Source organism: Canis lupus, chromosome 1 (assembly GCF_048164855.1).
Source record: "Canis lupus baileyi chromosome 1, mCanLup2.hap1, whole genome shotgun sequence".
Classification (NCBI taxonomy): domain Eukaryota; kingdom Metazoa; phylum Chordata; class Mammalia; order Carnivora; family Canidae; genus Canis; species Canis lupus.
Window position 1 is genome coordinate 45373088 of NC_132838.1, and position 23499 is coordinate 45396586.

The 23499-nt window shown below is 37.1% G+C and overlaps 2 long non-coding RNA genes across 4 annotated transcripts; one reads left to right on the forward strand and one right to left on the reverse strand.

The window, feature by feature from the left end:
* Positions 1-355: 355 nt before the first annotated feature.
* LOC140634828 (uncharacterized) lies at positions 356-23499 on the reverse strand. 2 transcript variants are annotated; one of them, XR_012032197.1, is made up of 4 exons: positions 23344-23499; positions 20159-20247; positions 18537-18617; positions 356-2810 (listed from the first exon to the last, which is right to left on the reverse strand). It is a non-coding gene; the product is annotated as an uncharacterized lncRNA (long non-coding RNA). The 2 variants fall into 2 exon arrangements; XR_012032198.1 differs by lacking the exon at positions 356-2810 and adding an exon at positions 17573-17625.
* On the forward strand, positions 11115-20277 carry LOC140634817 (uncharacterized). 2 transcript variants are annotated; one of them, XR_012032196.1, is made up of 3 exons: positions 11115-11459; positions 15257-15378; positions 20145-20277. It is a non-coding gene; the product is annotated as an uncharacterized lncRNA (long non-coding RNA). The 2 variants fall into 2 exon arrangements; XR_012032195.1 differs by having other exon boundaries at positions 15257-15493; positions 20145-20264.

A 23499-nucleotide genomic window follows, 5' to 3' on the forward strand; every position in this document is an offset into this window, starting at 1 on the left:
TAATAATACCAGAGCCAAAATACTTCACAAATAGCATTAATAAATGAAATGGGTCAGTAGGTCTCAAAGGCCCCTTTGTAATTTATATTCCAATATTCAACAAATATTAGTCAAAGAATCTGGATTAGGTGCAAGGTATTGTTTAAAATGGGACTACAGGGATCCCTGGGTGGCGCAGCGGTTTGGCGCCTGCCTTTGGCCCAGGGCGCGATCCTGGAGACCCGGGATCGAATCCCACATCGGGCTCCCAGTGCATGGAGCCTGCTTCTCCCTCTGCCTATGTCTCTGCCTCTCTCTCTCTCTCTCTCTATCATAAATAAATAAAAAAAATTTAAAAAAAAGTTAAAATGGGACTACATGTGGAGTGTTTTGCTCTAAGGGATGAGAAAGCTACTCAAATCTGGAATTCACTCGGAACTCCATTCTGTGCAGGACATGAAGAGAATATGAACTGGGAGGGGAGGAGTGGGAAAGAGAGTGGAAGGAGGTTTATATCTGTAAATCAGTCTAATTTCCTGAGTGTCTTGGATTGCCCTACAAAGAATTTATGCAGAAGTGTAGGGAAGCCCACCTTCTGGTAATCCACTATAATCCATCAATCATAAACTTGAAAGACACTGAAAAAGTGGTCCTGTTTCTTTGCATCTCACACTCTCTCTAACCCCACCAGCCTCTGGGTCTAATTTGTGAATCCATACCATGTTCCCTATATAAGAATATGACTTTTGAATCTACCTCCTCCACTGATTTGGAGGCATTGTTTCATAAAGTTTAAGCGCTGGAGCAAGCCTCTCAGTGAGACTATTGCTTTTTTGCAGATAAATGGAGTATCATTCAAGTCTGACTCATCTCCTAGCATAAAACCTGGAAGATAAGCAGAAGTATGATTTATCCTTATATTTAAAATTAGGGCAGGAACAAATATATCTTACTTTTATCCATTAAAAAAATAACTTCTTATTAGAACGATTAACAGTCAAGTTATATTTCAGTACTTTCACAGTTATTTAATAATAATATTGCTCATACCCTATTACAAGTAATTCTAACTTGTTTAATGCCTGCCATTTATGATATGGATCAAATGTTACTTGAATGAGATCACTGAACATCTGGGACTTGAAAATGTTACATTTATACAAGGATTTTGAGAAACTAGGATTGGCAGATATTATGGCAGGAATTGGCAGGGATCTATGAGACATCATTTACCTAACTCAAACTTTTCTTGTTTTCTCATCTTATATATTTTTATTTAAGAGTTATTTATTTATTTGAGAGAGAGTAACAGAGAGAGAGAGAGAGAACATGCAAGCAGGGGGAGAGGCAGAGGGAGAGACAGAATCTCAAGCAGACTCCCCTCAGAGACCAACATGGGGCTCAATCTCACAACCCTGAAATCATGACCTGAGTCAAAATCAAGAGTCAGATATCCAACTGACTGAGCCACCCCAGGAGCCTCCATCTTATACATTTTTAAAAGGCAACTGCCCAAAACGTAGAAATGAACATGTTTGGTTGAATTGTCTCTAGAATCTTGCATAACTAAACCATCGATGTCATTATTAACATTTTTGTATTGCATTTTTCTCGCTGGCAAACTGAGTTGGCAACATAGCCAGTTGCCTCTGATTTACTGATTATCTTTCAAGCTGATGACCTCGTAGCAATGGATCTGAAGTCTTCCCCACCACCCCCACTCTTCTTGGTATTTCTCTGAGATGCCAGATCTCCAAGTCTGCCACTGTCTGAGTATCTAAGAGATGGCAGTGATAAAGCACATGATCTCATGTAAACTATGTTATTTTGACTTTTAAGTTTTCCTTAAATATAAATCCTGGCTAAGGCTGCCAAGAGGTTTGGCAAAGGTCAACCTGGTTTTATTCTCCCTTGGTGGGTGAAACCAGAATTTTTTGGCCTTACAAATTCTTTGTGGTCTCCACAAACAGCTCCTCCTTTCTAAATTAAGTTCATCTTCAGTGTTTACTCAAATGTGTTTGGCCCACTAATACTTCTTTTAATGAGAATGCAGTTCCCTGCCAGAGGTCCCATTTGGATCATTTACTTTTTCTTTGTTGATCATATCAAGCAAATCATTACAAATAATAATACTGTAATAACATAGTTCTTTCCAGGAAATGTCTTCTTGCTGATGACATCTAAGACTCGATATTATTAAAATCTGACTTGTTTTTTTCATCCTGACTGCACTGCAATTTAACACCTCTTCAAGAGAGACAATGTGTAGAGATTTTTCTGGCTGGTGATCAGCATTTCAGGTTGGTGGTCAGATGAAAGCTCTGACAGAACTCTTTCCAAGGATTTGTTGTACATGCTCAAATTCTTTGTTCTATGTTGACTCAAGCTGTTTTATAAAATACCTCTGTAAAGACAGGACACTGAGGCAGTTCAAAACTAAACAGAAAAATAATCATTTCATTTGTTTTTCATTTTCCGAACATGTATAATCCAAATAACTTCATTATCCCTTAATGACTAATTAATGCAAACTCTACCAAATTTATGAAAAAACCTTATAAAAAGTTCTGTTTTGAAATAAAAGCATTTGCCTCCATCTTGTATTTCATCTGCTCGCATCCCATCTGTTCTAATGCTCTACGAAAGAGATTTTCCTGAATTAAAGAAGGAAATGATGCTGGTTTTGATAGAACTATACAAAATCTTCCCAAAGTAATATTTGTTTCCAGCAGAACTTTGTACAGCACACTTAGTAAATCATTTCTCCAAAAAGGTGGCAAGAAGCACTTCTTTGGCAGTTGATGGATAACAACAACAAAAAATTGAAGTGTCTAGGAGAAAAAAAAAAACATTTAATCTTATTGTTAGGATGTATTTGGCTACCATTATAGAATACCTAATCAAAAATTTAAAAATAACACATAAGAATTTCTATTTCTCTTAAATCAGAAGCCTGTCAACAGGCTGATAGCACAGCTCAACAATGCCAGAACTATGGTCAATATGAACACTCCATCCATCCATCCACTCACTCTTTTCCTCAACATGCCTTTATACATTCCACTGGCCTCCTCTATGCCAGCACATGTACATGCTCATCCTGGGGCCAGTACCATGCAAGGCTTTATGGCTGATACAAACAAAATGCCAGGTAAGGTCCTTGTAGTTAGGATGCTAACTCCCTCTTTATCGAGAAAAGGCCTATACAAACGAAACCGAAGTATAACAGTCTGACATGACAGGCAGTCAGTAGATTGTCACAGACTATATCCATCTGGGTATGAACTCCTATGGGCAAAGTGAAAGCTGAAAAAGAATTTTCTGGACAGTTATTTAGTGGCTCATAAAACTGACTCAAATGTTGGAGTACTAAGACTGGAAACTGGAGAAAATCAAAGGAATCCACAACCAGGGTCACCTAAGAGGAACTCCTTAACTGTGAAACCACTACTGGACTCCAGGTATAAGATACAGTCCCTGCCAGACGAATTCTTAATTGTCTTTTCATTGTACATCTGGCCCCCTGTTCATACCTACTGTGAGTTCATGACCTGTGAAGCCCTGTTCTAAGCCAAGTTAACTCTATCTCATTTAATCCTCAGGATGACACCCTAAAGAAAGTTAACTGTCCCACTTTATAGGTGAAAATACTGAGGCTTACAGGGCCTACGGTTAAAGAGCTGGTAAGTGAGAGACTGGCACTCAAACCCAAGCAACTGGCTCTACCACATTATCTGCCTCTCAAAGTCTAGGTAGGAGTCTCTGAGTTCCTAAGCCAGTGGCCTATAATCACAACCACCAAGCAAAGCATATATACGACCTTTTTAACTTCCAAAACTCACAGATAGCCAATTCTCTAACATGGGAAGATAGATCAAACACTGACAAGGAAAAATTTACAAGTAACACTTCAAAGACTACAAAGAGAGAGAGGAAAAAGTAGATTAACTATACCCTCAAAACTTGGAAAGAAACATCCTAATTATGCTCAAGGTATAATTTCCTATACTCAGCTATATCCTGAATGTTTGTTTCAGCCTAGTAAAAACTCAATATTTTGTTATAGTTTATGGAAAGATAAATTAAGGTCAAGTGTTAAGTTTCCCCTTTTGCTGTCTTTAAATTATGCCAAGACAACTCTGATAAAAGATAGCTTATCTAATGTCAGTCTTCAGATCACTGGAGATAAAAATGTCCTTACTTCTTCCTATTTCTCAATATCTACATGATTTTCAGGAAATCATATACTTAAGCATGAACTCAGCGAGGGTTTTATTAAACACAAAAGAAGGAAAACCAAACCAGACTAAAACAAAAGAACTTGGGTATGGGATAGAAGTAAAAATACAATCATTTTATGGATGCAAAGTTAAGCTAGCCAAACTGAGACCTTATTTCTTTCTAAGGGATACAGATAAACAGTTGTGCCTAGACCCATCTTTGTATCTCCCCTTAGCATTCTGCTCCAAATATATGGTCTTACCTCGCTTTATACTCCAATACTAGAACAGAGAAAACCCTATGGTTAATGTTCACAATGATCCACTCTAAGGAAAAGTGAATAGAATTTATTGTTTTGCTCTCAAATATAGAGAAAAAGAAATCGTGCTATTGCCAAATTACCTCTTGGATTTGGGTAACCCATATCCAATAACCAATACAATATATACAATGATGTATTTTGATTACAGAGATGGAAACAAAAGTGGGGTAAAGGGAAATTTTAAACTCCTTAGAAAAAAGAGCCCTATTCTATTCACTGTGGACTTCAAATCATAAAAACAAAATTTCGAAGGAAATTCTAGTGTCTTCTTTGACAAAAGTATATAACTAGGTACCTAAAGTATATAAATATCCAGTATTTTTGCTTCGGAAGAAAATCCTGGCTTGATAAAATTCAGAATGTGAATTTTAAAGGACACATACCACTGGAGCTGGCTCAGCTAAGTTAGGAACAAGAGAGTAAAACTAAGGACACATCTCAGAGACAAATTCTGCTCTCATATTTCCTTTTTCATATTTTGCACACAATCTATCCTCAATTTCCTGAAATGTCATCACTCTCCATTTAATAAACAAATGATAAAGAAAGCTCAAGTCATGAAATCAGTGGCACAACAATCTTCATTTGATTTGTTTTTAAACCCCACAGTTAGCTCCAAAGGCCATTTTGATTTAAAGCCTAAAGTCAATGACTTTTCGAGAAGTTTCCTGTTTTCTTTCTTCATACAACCATATGAATGATAAGAACTTGAAGCTAGTTCTAAACATAAACCTTTCTGTGTTTATACATTTCTACTGGTTTAGTTTTCACCATGGGACTCTGACTCTCAAAATATAATTTCTTTTATAATTCCACAAATATAAATTTTCCTGAATTTGCTTCTTGACAGCTTTCCAATAGCCAAAATGGCCAAATGACTTTATTGTTTTTCTAATAACATGGGCAGTTAGGGCAAAGGAATCTCATTCATCTCTGACTAATACTTGTTTTTCATTTGTAAGGATAAATATGCTGAAAGGAAGTTTTTGGTGACTGGAAGAGACACAATGTTATTTCTATTTAAACTAACTTTCATTAAGAAAACTTCATACTGAGTTAAACCAGTCTATTATCCTGTCCCTGACAGGGATGTATTCCGGAAAGCCATGATCACTTTCCATGAAGTTAAAATCAAAAGGCCAAAAATGTACTCAGAAAAACTCTAGTTTTTCTTAATAATTATAATCATCCATAAACTCAATCTCTTTGTAGTTTAACAGGGAGAACTTTCTTTTTTTTTTTTATTGGAGTTCAATTTGCCAACATATAGCATAACACCCAGTGCTCATCCCATCAAGTGCCCCCCTCAGTGCCCATCACCCAGTCACCGCCCCCCCCACCCACCTCCCTTTCTACCACCTCTTGTTCGTTTCCCAGTTAGGAGTCCCTCATGTTCTGTCTCCCTTTCTGATATTTCTCACTCATTTTTTCTCCTTTCCCCTTTATTCCCTTTCACTATTTTTTATATTCCCCAAATGAATGAGACCATATAATGTTTGTCCAACAGGGATAACTTTCTGAGGAATTATGTTCCACATGCACTTACTTTTCGCCTAGTAAGATCATTCTTGTTTGTCCCAAAATGAGGTAGTTGAACATTCAAGGCTGCCTCTAAATCTTTCTAATATTTGAAAACTTATTTCAAATATTTTCTTTGTAAGGAACACCTTTCCCTTCTGTTAGAAAGAGCGATGGATTAAATGATCTTTATTTTCTCTCCTTACTTTCTCTATTTTTATGTACTTCTATAAATCCATAAATACAGTTGAACCTTGAACAACATGGGCGATCAGGAGCACCAAACCCCTGTCCAGTTGAAAATTCACATATAACTTTTAAGGCCCCAAAACTTAACTACTAATAACCTACTAATGACTAGAAGTGTTGTCAAAGACATAAACAGCTGATTAACATATATTTTGTATCTTAGATGTATTATATACTGTATTCTTACTATAAAATAAGCTACAGAAAAGAAAATGTTATTAAAGAAAATCATAAGAAAAAATACATTCACAGTATGTAAGATATCTACATATAAGTGGACTTGCATACTTCAATTCCATGTTGTTCAAGGTTAACTGTTCTTCATTTTAAAGATATTTACTAGGAATATTAAGTCTGTAGACATGCTATCAGGTCTTATTGATCCTTGATTTTTTTTTTAAGATTTTATTTATTTATTCATGACAGACACAGAGAGAGAGAGAGAGAGAGGCAGAGACACAGGCAGAGGGAGAAGCAGGCCCCATGCAGGGAGCCTGTTGTGGGATTCGATCCCGGGACTCCAAGATCACACCCTGGGCCAAAGGCAGGCACTAAACCTCTGAGCCACCCAGGGATTCCCGATCCTTGATTTCTTAATCAGCAAAATGAGAAGACTGGAGAGAGATAATCTCTCAACTAACTTTTTACAGTTAAGCTGAACTTTGGACGAAAGGTCACAGTCTGAACTCCACTTCAGTTCTGCTCTACACCTCAACGAAAACACAATCAACATCAAGGTCACTTGTAAGTGGACATAAATCCAAAATATTTTATTCAGTTGAATTATCTGTTTTTATTTACTATTCCTTAATTAGGTTCCGTAAAAGTTGCCAAACGGATAAAGTTAGTTTTCCTTCTGTGTCTCGCCCTGAAATCTGCATGTTGAGCTTCCCTACCTTTCCTCTGCAATATCCTTTTGGTGTTCTCACGCTGGTGAAGGTAAAATCTACAGAAAGCTTTTGTATGGTCTGAACTTACAAAATGGCCTCTTTCACATAGAAAAAAAATCCTGAAATAACATCAATAATAATTACTTTACCAAATATATTAAACACAGAGTCTCCTCCAAGAAAAGTGTTTGTTTTTAAGAGGTGTAATTAAATTCAGACTCAAATTATGCAAAATGAATATTTCAAGCGGTAATATTAAGATCTCTTCTAATGATATAATAGAGATCTTATACCATGTAAAACAATGTTTATACAGTTAACAGTCTCTTTGGTAGTGCTTTAAGTGTTTAATGACCTTCTTGGGCACCCTGATTTATTATTAGATATAAGTTTTGCTCCTTTTAACAGCCATTTTGTTTCTATAGCCATCACTTATAGGGTAACTCACTTTATGACAATGCAGAGCAATCATCTAATACTGTAACATATTTAAATTAAATGATCCCATAAATTATACCAAAATAAATTCCAGGTGGATCAAAGAGTTAAAGGTAAATGAAGAGAAGGAACAGAGAACGCCTTAAAAAAAAAAAATTTTACAGTAAAGAAAGCGTTTTATAATACAACTCAAAATATAGAAACCATGAAATAAAGAATTGCTGAACTCAGCTACATAAAAGCAATATTAAATGGGAAAATACTTGCAATTCTTAACACCGACAAAGGGCTCATTTCCCTCACATATAGAGATCCCCTAGAACCAATAAGTAAAAGAACAAAAAAGTAGAAAAAAAATGGGTAAAGATATTACCAGACAGATCACAGTAGGAAATACAAATAGCTTTTTAACATATGACAGGATATTCTACTACACTTGAAATAAAGGAAACGCTATTTCAAATTTTACTGAGATACTTTTTTCCAAAGATCTGATTTGTAAAGATGAAAAATTTAATGACATGACATGTTTGTGCATTCTCATACATTACTGATTGGAATGTAGTTGATGCCTCTAGAGAGGGAATTTAGTAATAACAACTTACATAAAATATGCATATCTTTAACCTAGCCAATTACACACACACACACACACTCTACATACATACTCATGTCTCTATAAAATGATATATTTTTAAGTCTATTCATTAACTACAGTAAAATTCAAAGTAGCAAAATAACAAGAGTAGCTTAAAAGTCATCAAGAGTTACCTGATTTAAAAAATTATGACACTCCATACATTGGAATAGAATGCTAAAGAGCTTTCTAAAGAAAGGATGAGGAAGCTCCTTATGTTCTGCTATGCAACAAAAATCAAGATATATTTTCAAATTAAAAAAGAAACAAAGTGCAGAATATCATTTGGGTAAAAATAGGGGTAAGGAAAACATACATGTAATCACTTAAATATGCAGAGATCATCTCTAGAAGGACATTCATGAAATTAGTAATGACTGCCTCTAAAGAGGGTAACTGGGAGGGGGTGGGAGCACCTGGGTTGGCTGAGCATCCAACTCTTGGTTTCAGGTCAGGTCATGATCTCAGGGTTACAAGGTTGAGCTCTATGTTGGTTGGGCTCTGCTTGAGATTCTCTCTTTCCCTCTCCTTCTGCTCCTCCCTAAGCCTGCTCCATGCATGCAAGCTCTCCCTCCCTCTCTCTAAAATTAATAAATAAATATTCTTTAAAAATAAGATAAAAATAGAGGGAAACTAAGTTGGGGAACAACACAAGTAAAATGAAACTTTTCAAAAATTGTGGATCAGTTGAGCACTTGTTGCTCACATAGTACAGGCAGGCACTGTGACATGGGATCTGCCATTATGAAGATATAGCCTACTAGAATGAGAAAGCTAGCAGATATGATACATTAGAGATCCACCATGTGTTATATTGATTGGCCCTAATCATAAACGCAACTAACACACAGAGGAGCTGGAAACAGAACAGAAACACTTCTGAGCTGGTTTGGAGTCTCAGTATTCCAGGTAGAGGTAAGAGTACAAAGGTGTGTAGGCCCAGCCCACCTGCACCAGGAATTTGATTAGTAGGAGTCAACTGTTTTCCTTTCTTTCCCTCTTTCTTTCTCTCTCCATCTCCACACTTATATACCTAAAGCAGTGGATATGGCAAACTGTTGTATGTACATGATGTTACAAATTGATTATAAAGCAAATATAAGGAAATGCCTATATTTGATAACACCAAAATTACTTCCCTGGCATATAAGCACAATAGGAGCTTTCTATTTCTCTATCTTTATCTCTCTCTACTAAGCTATTATAAACAAGAAAATCAATTAAAAATACATGTATTTTATACATGGAATGCAAAGTGATAGAATTAAAATTTCAACAAATTACAGTAGCAGATTTCTGGGTTTTAATTGCTTCTTTCATCAGAACGTTTCTTCCATTTTCCCACATCAGTTCTGATTTGAAAACTCTTAATAATTGTCCAAGTCTGCGACAGAGACACACACACAGCTTGCTTCCTACCCTGGAAGTCTTCCCTGTGTCTTTGGCTGGAAAGCACGAAGGAATCAAAGCATTTCCTTAAATAATGGAAGCCAACATAAATCCACTTATTCTAAGAAACAATAGAAATGAAATTTCCACTGGGACCAAATTCAACACAGCTGATTAGCATTTCTTTCATGCTAAATATCTGGCTTAGACATCAGGTTAGGGGTTAGTAGAGGTGAGTCCATTAGCCATTATATTAAACATGAACATTCACCAAAAAGTCATTAACTTGTGTTTTACTTCTTCAAATGTCCTTTCTCATTCTTAATGATCATATTAAGTATCCTATCTTGGGCCATAATTTTGTTTGGTTTTCACATTTTTCTAGCTTGGACAGTAAGAGGCTTATTCTGGAACAATTAACAAACCAGACCAACCCACCAGCTGCCAACTGGCAATATTTTGTTATATTTTATGTTGTGTTCTTAATCCATCTTCAGAAGCATTTATATCCTGTTAATGAAAAGACCCATGTAGTTGTTTCTATTCCGTATGTAACATAAGTAGACAGGAGTGGGAACCCAAGAAAATACCAAAAGATGTATGTTCTTTGGAGAAGATCACCAACCTTGTTTATGTATCTAGTAGGCAAATCTTTTATAATCTTTTCAATAAATCTGGTACTTAAAACAGAATCTGTCTGCTGTTATGATAAAACTACACCTAATCACTGGTTCTTGTGGGTTCCAGAGTTATATCACATTTATTGTACATGTTCTTTTCATCCTGAGTATTCTCTTTTCTTCCACTGGCCATTTAGCCCAATGCACTCACCTCAAACACTAGCAGTTACCTGGGCTTCGCTTTACATTCCTTACTCTCTTTCATGATTTTAATTCACCCGTTACCTTCTACTCCAGATTCTCTTCTTTTTGTAAACCAGGCCTCAAATTTCTAGCTTCAAACCTTGGCTTCAATATCTTCTACTGACTTGCTTTATCTTTTACCAATCTCCAAATGCTTCTCCAGGTTTTTAGACCTCTGCTTTTTTTTTTTTTTAATCATTCTAACAATACGAATTCTTCATTTTTGGCGTCCGTCACTGCCCGCGGTGCCCTAGTATAGCTCTCATCCTTGGGCAATCACAGAATCAGGAAACATCCATCTTGGAAACTTGCTTCAACAGCCATACTCTACCATCCACTTTACATTGGACTGTGTTCACTGAGGTCCAGTATGTATGTCATATTCACTGCTGTGTCCCCAGCATCCATTACAATGTCACTTATTCCCAATCACACATTAGATTCCCAATCAAGAAACGTCCACTGAATGAATTTCTAAGATGGTAATGAAAGCTATTTTTGCCCATTTTCCCACATAGTTAAACCAATATTTTGATTTGTTAACAACATATATATCACTTTCTCTGATACTTATTTTCCTGGTTTGCAGGCATAGGTTTGCATGCATAGCTACGTTGGGTAGTACAGAATACTCACACAGCAAATTCCATGGATCATCTATATCCTAAGACACAGACCTCATGAAATGGCCCTTTAAGTGAGAAAACTGATAGAAACCACGAAGCTACTCTCTAAGACTGATGAAATTCTAAGATCACCAAATTTATAGAAAGTAAGATAAATTGGGAAGGCTCAGAAGACTGGCTTAAAGATAATGAAGAAGTTAAAAAATAAGAAATATAATTGTTCTGGGATGCTGTGAGAATACCTATAACTTTCTCATATTTTCCCTAAGCCAGCTTTCATAAGATTCTAAATCTTGCCACAACACTCCCTAAGACAAAGACATACAGGTAAGTACAATGCTATGGAAAAAGTTTAGAATATATGATTCCTGGAGGAAAGACTATCCTATCAACACAGCATGGATAATAATTCTGTTTCTGTAAAATTGTAGAGAGAAAGAAATATCTGGAAGATTTTTAAACTGATATATAATATATATACAGTACAATGCATAAATCTTGTACAGCTTGAATTTTTATTTTGTATATAACCATGTGGCTACCAACCACATAAAAATATGTGGTTCTAGGACTCCAAAAGGTTCCCTCACACCCCTTCTCTAAAGAATGGTTCCTAAAACATTCAGTGTGTACCCTACTGGAGAGATTTTAGGTGATTCTTCTTCTTTTTTATTTCTTAGTGTTTATTTTAATTCTTTTGGTATATCTAAAGGTCAGAAAGTGTATATATACATACAGAATTCAAAACAACTTCCTAGAATGGTTTTAGTATTGGCGAATCACTGACATTCTTATTTTGAAAGTTTGAATTGTCAAATATGTCTAAAGTTCATTCTTGCAAGCTAATCTATAGCAGCATTTGTTTCGTTTATAAAACCTTACGTATTCAGACAAGAGCTGGAAAAGCCACAATAAAAAAGTGTGGCCTATTCTGTTGCTAGAGTTTTCTACATTAGTTTTACCTATATGGTCAGAAAAATAAGGATGTCATTTTCCTTGTTGACCTATTAAGCATAGAGGTACTAATGAGCCAATCTCAAGGAAAAGGACTTGAGGTACCAAACTCCTGATTTTAGCATTTATGTACAATTAATTCTCTTATTGTTCTTATTTTTCTTTGTATATTTCTTACTTTCCTTTTTTATCCCCTCCTTAAAACTTACCAAAGCTTTCTTTTCTTTCTAACAGTTTAATCTTTTCAACTGTCCAAGACAGTATGTCCATGTTATCTGAACCTTATGGGAAGAAGGGCATACTCCTGGGCATTGTATGGTGCTACAGATCGAGTGTTCGTGTCCTCCAAAATTTGTGTGTTAACTTCTAATGCCCAACATAACAGCACTTGGAGGTGGAGACCTTGGGAGATAATTAGGTCGTAAGGGCAGAACCTTTATGATTGAAATTAGTGCCCCCATAACAGAGACCCCAAAAAGTTACCTTGCCCTTTCTTCCATATGGAAAGACAGTCCTTACCAGACATTAAATCTGCCCAAAACTTGACCTTGGATTTCCCAGCCTCCAGAACTATAATACATTTTTGTTGTTTGTAAGTCACCCAATCTATGTAATTTATTACAGCAGCCTAAACAGACTAAGACACGTGGCCAACTGAAATCAAAGTGGAATGAGCCCAATCAAGAAAGAAAAACATAGGGGCACCTAAGTGGCTCAGTAGGTTGAACATCTGCCTTCGTCTCAGATCATGATTCCAGGTCCTGAGATCAAGCCCCAAATGGGGCCCCCTGCTTAGCAGGGAGTCTGCTTCTCCCTCTGCCTCTGTCCTTCCCTATGCTCATGCTCTCTCTCACTCTTTCTCTCAAATAAAAAATAAAATATTTTTTAAAAGGGAGAGACAGAAAAAAATCAAAATAAAAGATTTATTACTGACAAAGGTATTTTAAAGAAGGTGGCTTAGATCTGTAGGTACAACCAACCTTGTATTACCTATGACTGTGAGTTCAGCATCCAAAAGCCCAACTCACTGCAGAGACAGCATCCTTTTCAAGAAATACTCCACTGGACAACAGATAAAAGCCTACTCACTGCTCTAGGAAAGATAGGGAATCGAGCCACTGCACACTCAGTACTACTAATCTCATCAAGCAGATAAGTCACCAAGCTGAGGTAGATGAGAGAAGGGCAGAAACTCCACTAAGGAAATTGAGTAGAGGTCTTCTTTTATGAAAACATGCAGATTCTGAAATATAGTCTCCCCCAACACACTGGATACTTGGCTGACTGATACTTGGATCCTTAAGGGTTCCATAAATCCAGATTCAAATAATTCCAAAGGAAAGGAGTTCAGTCTTCCATTTCTTCTGTATCTTTCACTACAGCATTTCTTAAAGTGAGTTTATAAATAAATAAACAGACAAACAAATAAGTTCAGTGAGATAAAAGGAACTTTTAAAGGACAGTATGAAATCTTATACTCAGAGTATATTCAGTCACACACAGGGTTCAAACTAAGAAAATGTGCATTGTTGAAAAGACAAAACACAGAAACTGGCTTACTAGTAACTGATCTCTTTTGTGCCTGAACTTCCAAACTCCCCTTAATCTCACTGTCACAACCTGAGATGATGGGTCACTGGAGTTTCAATGTCAAGTGTAGTTGGCACTGGATGAAATGTTGAAACTAAAATTCCCACCAAGCCTGTTTTTGTAACCTGTGAAACATATTCACACAATTAAGGACCCATTTCCTGAAAGGATATTCTCAACTTTCCAGACTCTGCTAACTTAAAATCGGACCCAGCCTTCAACTGGAGAGTGTGAGGATTCCAAAAAGGAAACAAATGTTTTGAAGTACAGATTTCAAGTGGAGTGGGAAGGGGAAAAGTTTATAAGATAATAATTTTTCAAAGATTTCTCAAAAAGACTTCATGCACATTTATTTACTTACTTTGTAAGTTAGCTTCTTACTAAATTTAGCATACATGTAGGAAAGTGCGTAAATTGTAAGTGAATTATTTCAGAATAGATACATCTGTGTAGCCAGCCAAACTGAACATTGCCAATACTGATAAAACTTCCCATTGCCTCCTCCTCTGCGATCTCATCACCAAAAAGACCACTATTCTGACTCCTAACACCATGCACTAATTTTGCCTAACTCTGGGCTTTATGTAAGTACAATTATACCATATGTACTTTTTTGTGCTTGGATGCTTTTACTCTGGTTACATTTGGGAGTTTCATCCATGTGGTTACACATAGTAATAGTGGAGGTTTCTTCATTCTTATTGCTGTTCAGTATTCCACTGCATGATATGCCACAATTTATTTATTCATTTTACTGCTATTGGAAATTTGCATACTTTCCAGTTTGGAACTATTACAAAAAGTGTGACTGTGTGAATTCTAATAATATGTCTCTTGATGACTACTGGTACACATTTCTGTTGAGTATATTCCAAGGAGTCAGTCATAGGTCACTAAGTCTGTGGTAACTTGTTACAGCAGTAATAGGAAACTCATATATCTCCCTCTTCGTATGTTTATTGATCATAGGGATATCCCTTTTCATGAAGTGCCTGTCTGGTACTTTTTTTTTTTTAAGATTTTATTTATTCATAAGAGATACAGAGAGAGAGGCAGAGACACAGGCAGAGGGAGAAGCAGGCTCCACACAGGAAGCCCAACACGGGACTCGATCCCGGGTCCCCAGGATCACACCCTGGGCCGAAGGCAGGCACCAATCCACTGAGCCACCCAGGGATCCCCCTGTCTGGTACTTTTAATATCATATTGTCTCCAGGGCTGGAGGTGGATTTCCTTATATCCTCTGCATTCAAGTCCTTTGAAGATAATATTTATCATGCATTGTCCCACTCCATGGCTTATTTTACTCAGTGCCTTTTTTTTTTTTTAAAGATTTTATTTATTTGAGACAAAGAGAGAGCGTGAATGCACACGAGCAGGAGGAGGGGCAAAAGGAGAACCAGGCTCCCTCCTGCTGAGCAGGGAGCCTGATAAGGGCTCCATCCCAGAACTCTGGGGTCAGGACCTGAGCAGAAGGAAGCTACTTAACTGACTGAGGCATCCAGGCACTCCAGTGCTATTTTTTGAAAAAACAAATCTCCCAATTTTAATCATGTCCAATGTATCTTTTTTCTTTACAGTTGGTGCTTTTTGTGAGCTTTTGAGAACATCTTGCTTACAAGGTCATGAAGACATTCTCCAGGATATCTCCTAAAAGCTTTATTATTTTGACGCATCTGGAATTATTTGGATATTATGTAAAGTAGGTGTCAAGATCTACTTTTTTCCACTTAGATAACCAAGTGATCCAGCATCGTTTATTAAAAATGCCTTTTTTTCCTCTACTATACTGTAATGACATCTTCATCATATATCAGGTAACTGTAATATGTGTAGATCTACTTCTGGACTTGTTTTCTAGTCTATTTATCAATTTACCCATTTTTGTACCTGTTTAGAAAAGAGTTAGCAAAGCAGGCCTGAGAATGCTATCCTTTGATAGGCTTGCACATAAGAGCAGCCCGTGGCTAGAATGCAGAACTTAGATCCATGGAGGGTTCCTACCATTCCCAGAACTGATAGGAATGTCTCACTGTGCCTAAACTGTACAAGCAACGTAGATTATGCTGAACACTTGTTTTCCTTTTAGAGTTTGGAACCTGCATGTGTACTTGACAGAATATGTGCACATGACAAACCCCCAATAAAAACTCTGGGCATGGAGTTTCTAATGAGCTTCTCGGATGGACATTTCACATGTGTTGTCATAACTTGCTGGGGTAATTAAATGTGTTTCCACCGGGAGACTATTGGAAGTTTGCACTTGGTTTCCTCCAGAGTTCACCTCACATGTCTTTTCCCTTCCCTGATTTTGCTTTGTATCATTTCACTGTAATAAATCATGTCCATGAATATGACTATACCTGAGTCCTGGGAGGCCTTCTAAATCATCAAACCTGAGGATGGTCTTGAGGACCCTTGATACAGCATGAATATCATATTGTCTTAATTATTCCAACTTTATAGTCATGATATTTGATAATAGAAGTTTGTCAAATTTGCTATTCCTGCCCTTTTTACCCTTTAAATGTTCATATAAGTCTTAAGATCAACTCAATGTTCACAAAACTCAATCTGCAGTTGAATTTTTATTGGGATTTTATTTGCTCTATGAATCTTTTTGAGAAAATTTATATTTCTACAATATTTAGTCCTCTAATCCATTTACATGGTATAGCTGGGTCTTCTTTCATTTCTTTCAACTTTCTAAATACTATTTTGTAGCTTTTTTTTTTCTTTTGGGGAGAAGGTCTTGTACATCACTCATTAGATTTGTTATCAGGCATTTGGTGGTTTTGATGCTAATGTAAGTCATATTTTTCATATTTATTTTCCAGTTGTTTTCTACTGTTTTATAGAAACATGATTTTTGTATATTGGCCTTTTATCTAGCAACTTAACAAATTCGTTTATTAACTCCAATAGTTTAACCACAGAGCCTTTTGATCAGCTATGTAAATAAGCACATCATCCATAAATAACAAGGGCTTTGTTTCCTCCTTTTAAATAATCATGAATTATGAATGAATGAACCTGAATTATGTCCTTCCAAAATTCATATGCTGAAGTCCTAATCTCAACCTCAGAATGTGACCATATTTGGAGATAGAGCCTTTAAAAAGGAGTACCCGCACTCTCTCTCTCAAATAAATAAAATCTTTAAAAAAAAAAAAAAAAGGACAACACTATGCATTCATTACAATGGCTATCATGAAAAAGACAATACCAAGTGTTGGTGAGGAGGTGGAGAATCAAGAGCCCTCAAATTGCTGGTGGGAATATAAAATGGTATAGCCATTTAGGAAACAGCTTGGCAGTTTCTTAAAAGATAAATATTAAACAACCCGGCAATTCCACAAGTAGGTACCTACCCAGAAAACGTCAAAACACATGCTCACACAAAGACTGTTACATGAATGTTCGTAACAGCATTATACATAATGGCCCAAAACTAGAAGCAATCTTAAAATTGATCAACTGATGAATGGTAATTAAAATTGTAATATATCGGGATCCCTGGGTGGCGCAGCGGTTTGGCGCCTGCCTTTGGCCCAGGGCGCGATCCTGGAGACCCAGTATCGAATCCCACGTCGGACTCCCGGTGCATGGAGCCTACTTCTCCCTCTACCTGTGTCTCTGCCTCTCTCTCTCTCTCTGTATGACTATCATAAATAAATAAAAATATATATATATAAAATTGTAATATATCTATACAATGAAATACAATCCAGCAATAAAAACGAATGAACTACTACTACATGCTACTGCACTGATGAACACTATATCAAAACACTGTAAGTAAAGAAAGTGAGATGCAAAAGATTGCATATTATTATGATTCTATCTATATGAAACATCCAGAAAGTAGAAATCTATAGATTTGCAGAATAGCAGTTACCTGGAGTCAAGAGTATGAGGGAGAACTGATTGCATTCAGGCACAGGGAAATCTGAAATGAGGGAAATATTCTAAAACTAGATCATAGTGATAGTTCCACTACTCTATAAATTAAAAATCACTAAATTACAAATCAGTGGAAGTGTGCATTCACTTACAATGGGTGATTTTTATTGTATGTAAAAACTATACCTAAATAAAAGTATAATAAAAAAACCACCATGGGATCAGGTGGGGATATACAGATAAAACAAGTATAACAATATGCTGATAATTATTGAAGCTGAACAATGGATTTCATTATGCCATTTCTTCTACTTTTATGTATGTTTGAAATTTTTCACAATAAAAAGTTTTAATAAGGTAATGAGAGATTAAATTAAAATCATTTTATAAAGCCACTCTACTAAGTATTTGATATAACTCAATTATTATATCTACATTTAATTTTCAAGTCATTACGTTAAATGTGGCAGTATTCAACAGAAAATTGGCCCAGAGGATGCAAATGACTGATGTATTAGCTAGATACGTATTTATATGTTACATCCAACAACTTAAATAGACCCAATACAACTCAAAAATCATGGTGTCAAGAGGTCATATAGCTAAAAGAGGTCACCAGATGACCTCTGCTTCTGAAAGGGTTTCACACAATAAAGCTATCTTTTCCTTCTCAATTATTTAGAGATGGACACCAGAAAGTTATTCAAAATCCTTTTGGTATTTTAGGTCAACACAATCTGGCTGTTTTAATTAATATCTTCCTTCAATATGTTGATGGCCACATCAAACAATGAATATTAGGAAGCCAGAAGTAAGTTATGCATCCATTATATGTCTAGCTTTTAATAAAAAGAGGCCAGTGAAAGAAAATTACTGAGAAATTAAACACATTATTAGAGAGTTTTTAGGAGACTTTAAGATACTGTAATACCCAACTAATTAATGGGACAGATGTACCTAAACCAGTAGCTGGTAACTGGAGAAAGGGACTTATCTGGAGGGTGTGCCATGGAATAGGTAGCAGTAAGATAGCACCATCTGTTGGAAAGAAGAAATGTCAATCACCAATAAAGCATTTCTGATTCAGGGGGAAAAAAATGTTTAAGTCTTACCAAAGTGCTTGTTAAAGAATCTTGTTAGAATTAGAAGCTTCAAGTTCAATGGAATAAGTACCAAATTGTGTTTATACATCATATCTCCACAGACTTTTTTTGTATAGGTTGGGCTGTTACACACACACACACACACACACACACGAGAAATTTATTTTATTTCATAGATATAATTACATATTATATACAAGATACAAAAATCTACATTAATGTTTGCATCCCTGTAGATGTCTTTGAAATGTCACCACCTTTTTATTTTCTTCCACTACTTTAAACTCTGAAACAACTATACATAGCCACACAGAATCTGTTCTTATGACTTCCTGGAAGTTTCTGATCTTCATAATTATTAGACTCCTACAGACCACTGCCAGGTTTGAAAGAACTGTCAATAAATTTTGTACAGCATATTAAAATGCCCTGTCCAAAACAAATAAACAGACATTCCTATTATAATACCGATTCTTGGGAAGAAAGAATGTTATATTTATTTCGTATTCTGAATAAAACTCCTGGCCTATTACAATGCATAAACATCTAAGCACCAGAATATCTGGTACTCCTACTTGAGTTCAATAAAGTATTCTTCCTCAATCTCTCAAGTTTCCTAAAAACTCAATGCTTCTAAAATCATTCTCTGTGCTAACACAGATAAAACACAGGTAGTTCCAACCACTAGCACAGAAAGTTCTCCAGTCCTTTCCTGGAGGATACCACCTATCATTCACTCAAAAGAAGGTATTTTGGGGACACCTGGGTAGCTCAGCAGTTGAGCATCTGCCTTTGGCTCATGGCGTGATCCCTGGGTCCTGGGATCAATTCCCGCATCGGGCTCCCTGCATGGAACCTGTTTCTCCCTCTGCCTGTGTCTCTACCTCTGTGTGTGTGTGTGTGTGTGTGTGTGTGTGTGTGTGTATCTCTCATGAATAAATAAATAAAATCTTTATTAAAAAAAACAAAAGGTATTTTTAAAAATATGTCTAGCACAGACTATTTCTAAAACCAGTCATTCCCATCCTTCAATTTTTTGAGCACTAAATTTATAATTAGTTTTTTTAATCTTGTGGGACAAAGTTCATATGCTACAAGAAAGTTCAGGCATCTTTCATATTAAAAAAATACACCATATGAAATTTCCTGAGATGCTATCTATAGTTTCTGGACCCAGCTTGCAAACCATTGCCTAATTGCATGCAGTTGTGAATTTTCATATGCATCATCATTTCCTCTGCTCAATTATCCACTTAGTTCAGCTTAGGAAGGACTCATTTGAAAGAGTTATTGGAAGACGTGTCAGGGGTGTAACTTCCCATGATCTAAAAATGGAAACTTCGGGTAGGATCTCTTAAAGCAAATAGAAAAGAAGTAAAAATGGATCCAACCCTTGCCAACTTCAGTCTGAGACTTCAACCATCTGAAACATATGACATCCTTTTCTCTCTTTGCTTGGCAGATATTGCTACTTACCAAGAACTGGGCCTTGACCTGGCCTGAAAATCCAGTTCAACCAGTGCTCAAGAACATTTGTCTTCAAAGGGGACAAATAAGGCAGTTCTCTGTGGAGTGGGAAGAAAATAGAGATTGCTTATTTCTAGTTTTAATGTCTATTTTTGTAAAAGTTTTCTAGTATATGCAATAAATTATGATAATAATTGATAATCAAATAAATATATATAAGTGGGGATGAAAGCAAATACACTATATCTTTTACCAGTAGAAGAAATCAAAGAAGTTTAGAGTCTGCTATTATACAAAAAATTGGAATTGCTATAGGAGATAAAATCTGATCGCTATCAGTATTCGAGAATTTTTCTTATATACTGCATCTTCCACTCAAAACAAATGAACAAAAAATACTTGATTTACTACGATACTTCCCAGTCAAAAAGAAGAGCTTCCTTACTCTTATATTCATGACCAATATAATAATGACTATAATTGTTTTTTGCTCAACCTTGAACCATACTTCTCATTTAGTACCAATTACTATGAATAGACACTTTGGAATACCTCATTCTTTAAATAATTGTATTCATCAACACTACTAGGAAAAAGGATTTGATTTACAGGATTTTATTTACCAGAGTCTCAGCTATTTATACATGAATTTTGATAGGCAGTAGTGCAATTCACAAAATGCTTCCAGTTCTCTGCTTTCTCAAGGTAGGACTATACATCCTAGTAAGGGTGGAGCCATATGACTAATCCAGCCAGTGGATTTTGAGCAATGTCACTTCTTTTCTGGAACACCTGATTGTTAGTGTAAGATCTACCAGGGTTCTCCCTTTTCTTCTCTAGCCTGGTGACCAGGTTCCCAGTCAGCCTGAATATCTGATTGATCATTATGAGTAAAGCCCCTCTGCCAACTTGTTAGGTCCCAAAGCATGACTAAGAAATACATCTTTGTTGTTTTAAGACACTGAGATTTAGGGGTTGGTTGTTACCAGAGCATGATCTGGTCTGCTCCAAATGACATTCTGAGGAATAATTGAAATTCCACTCAAAACCCCACAAGTCATAACTCAAAGTTTTGGCTAATAAGTTTTTGTATATCACAAGAAATCCAGCCTTAAAATGAAAACTACAGGAAGCTCTCTATTAATAAATTCCCCCATGAGACAAATTGGTTCTACTGGAATAAGTAGAAGGAATTTCAGCCTTTGAAATTTCAGAGTCTTTGCTATTAGGTGCCATGTTGGTCCACTCAGAGGGCAAAAAGCAGAAAATTGTTCTCTTCCACCTTGACTTAGAATTTTCCATCTTGAGACCTCACCTTTTAAGTTGATAGCTGGTGAGACTGGCAGAACCAGTTATTCTTCCAATTTTTCCTTAATTTCACTTTAAGTCAAAGGAGAATTAATCTGGTATAATCAATTCCTCCCCCCAGACCCCATCTATATTTCATAAGGCAATAGTGTCCAAATATGGTCTCATACTGTTTTATTTTCCTCCCAAGTGACTATGATATTTTCACCCCAGTAGAACACAAAAGATCTACTCTGAGCTATTCCCAAAAGCCTCTCTCAGACATAGGAGGCAAGTGGTTCACTGCATCAGAACTGAACTTAAAACCTCTGTGTTCAAGTCACACCTCTGTCACCAACCAGTCATATGACTGGGCAAGTAGTTAACCTGTGTCAGCATCTGTTTCCTCCCCTGCAAATTGAGAATAGTAGTGGCCTTGCCTCTCTGAGGCTTTCAGTTCTAAAGAGACATGACATCTAAAAACGATTCAACATCAGAGTTCCATTATTGGGAGGACAATCTGTTTATGGATATTTACAAATCAACATTGATTTACTGCCTTCTCATAACATTTTTAGATAACATTTGTTAGATTTTATTTATTTATTCATGAGAGACAGAGAGAGAAACAGAGACATAGGCAGAGGGAGAAGCAGGTTCCCTGTGAGGAGCCAGATGTGGAACTCCATCCCAGGACCCCGGGGATCATGCCCCAAGCCACAGCAGGCACACAACCACTAAGCCGCACAAGTATCTCATAGATAAATTACTTTTGATACTGCTCTACAGTTTCTAGTTTTTATTTCCCCTTTCTAATTTTTCTCATCTCCATTTACAGACCAGAGACTCAAGTTTATGTCACAAAATAGAAAAAGCCAAGCCAAAGCCAAGCTGTAAGCCTCTTCTGCTCAACCCTAAACACTTCCCTCTTCTTCTGGATGCCTTCCTTTTCCTAATTCAATTTCAAGTGCCTGTGGTCACCTGAAATTTGTTGTTTCTCCTACTATTGTCCATTATCTTTACACCTTAGGATATGGCTTTCTGTATTAACCAACTTGCCAGTCAACTGTGTGTGGGCACAAATTAAGGGCCTATATTGCCCACCATGGTGGCTTTCTGTCCCCACCTACATCACTAAACAGAAAAGAAATTCTATAGTACAGGTTTTTGAGCAGATAAAAAGGGAGAACGCCATTTTGGGAAAAGCAAACCTTTTTTAAGGTTTTATTTATTTATTCATGAGAGATACACAAAAAGAGAGACACAGGCAGAGGGAGAAACAGGCCCCCTACCAGGAGCCTGATGCAAGACTCGAACCCAGGACCTGGGGATCAGGCCCGGGGCGGAAAGCAGATACTCAACCACTGAGCCACCCAGGCACCCCAGGAAAAGCAGACTTTAATCACATTCTGCAAACCACTGCCTTCGCAGCTCATAAACTGAAGACTACAGACCCTGTCCATGAAGTAGGGCTGAGATAAAATTCTGCAGCAATTACTAGTGAAAACGAGAATAACCCCAATAACTCTCAACAAAAGGAAAAAAAGTGTTTTTTTTTTTTTTTACAACAGCTGGAAAATATAGGTTTGACGTCTGCCTACCCAAGATAACTTTTGAAATTTATGTTGGTAGCCTTGAGCTTCAACCCTGTTGAAGGCAACGAAGGGAACGTGCTACAGGGGGGCAGGGGGGCATGTGCGTCGGAGCAGAGCTGAAGAAGCCACCAGGACACGAGGGCTTGTTTGCGCGGATGACACACTCGGGCAAGCACCGCAAGGCGGGGCGTCTACACCTGCCGGGAGCTACCGCAGGGCCTCGGGCTACAGGCCCCGGGATGGCCTCATGGACGCCCACTGCCGGCTCCTCCGACTGCAGCCTGCGGCGGCCCCGTGGTCTGCACGCACTACCTGGAGGAGCACGAGGCGATCCTGATACGCTTCGGCCGCGCGGAGAAGGCAGACGGCGAGCAGGCGGGTGCCCGGGCCTGAGCAGCAGGAACAGCTGCGGCAGCCACAGCGCGGTGACGGTGCCGGCTTCCCGGAGGAGGAGGCAGTCATCCCGGG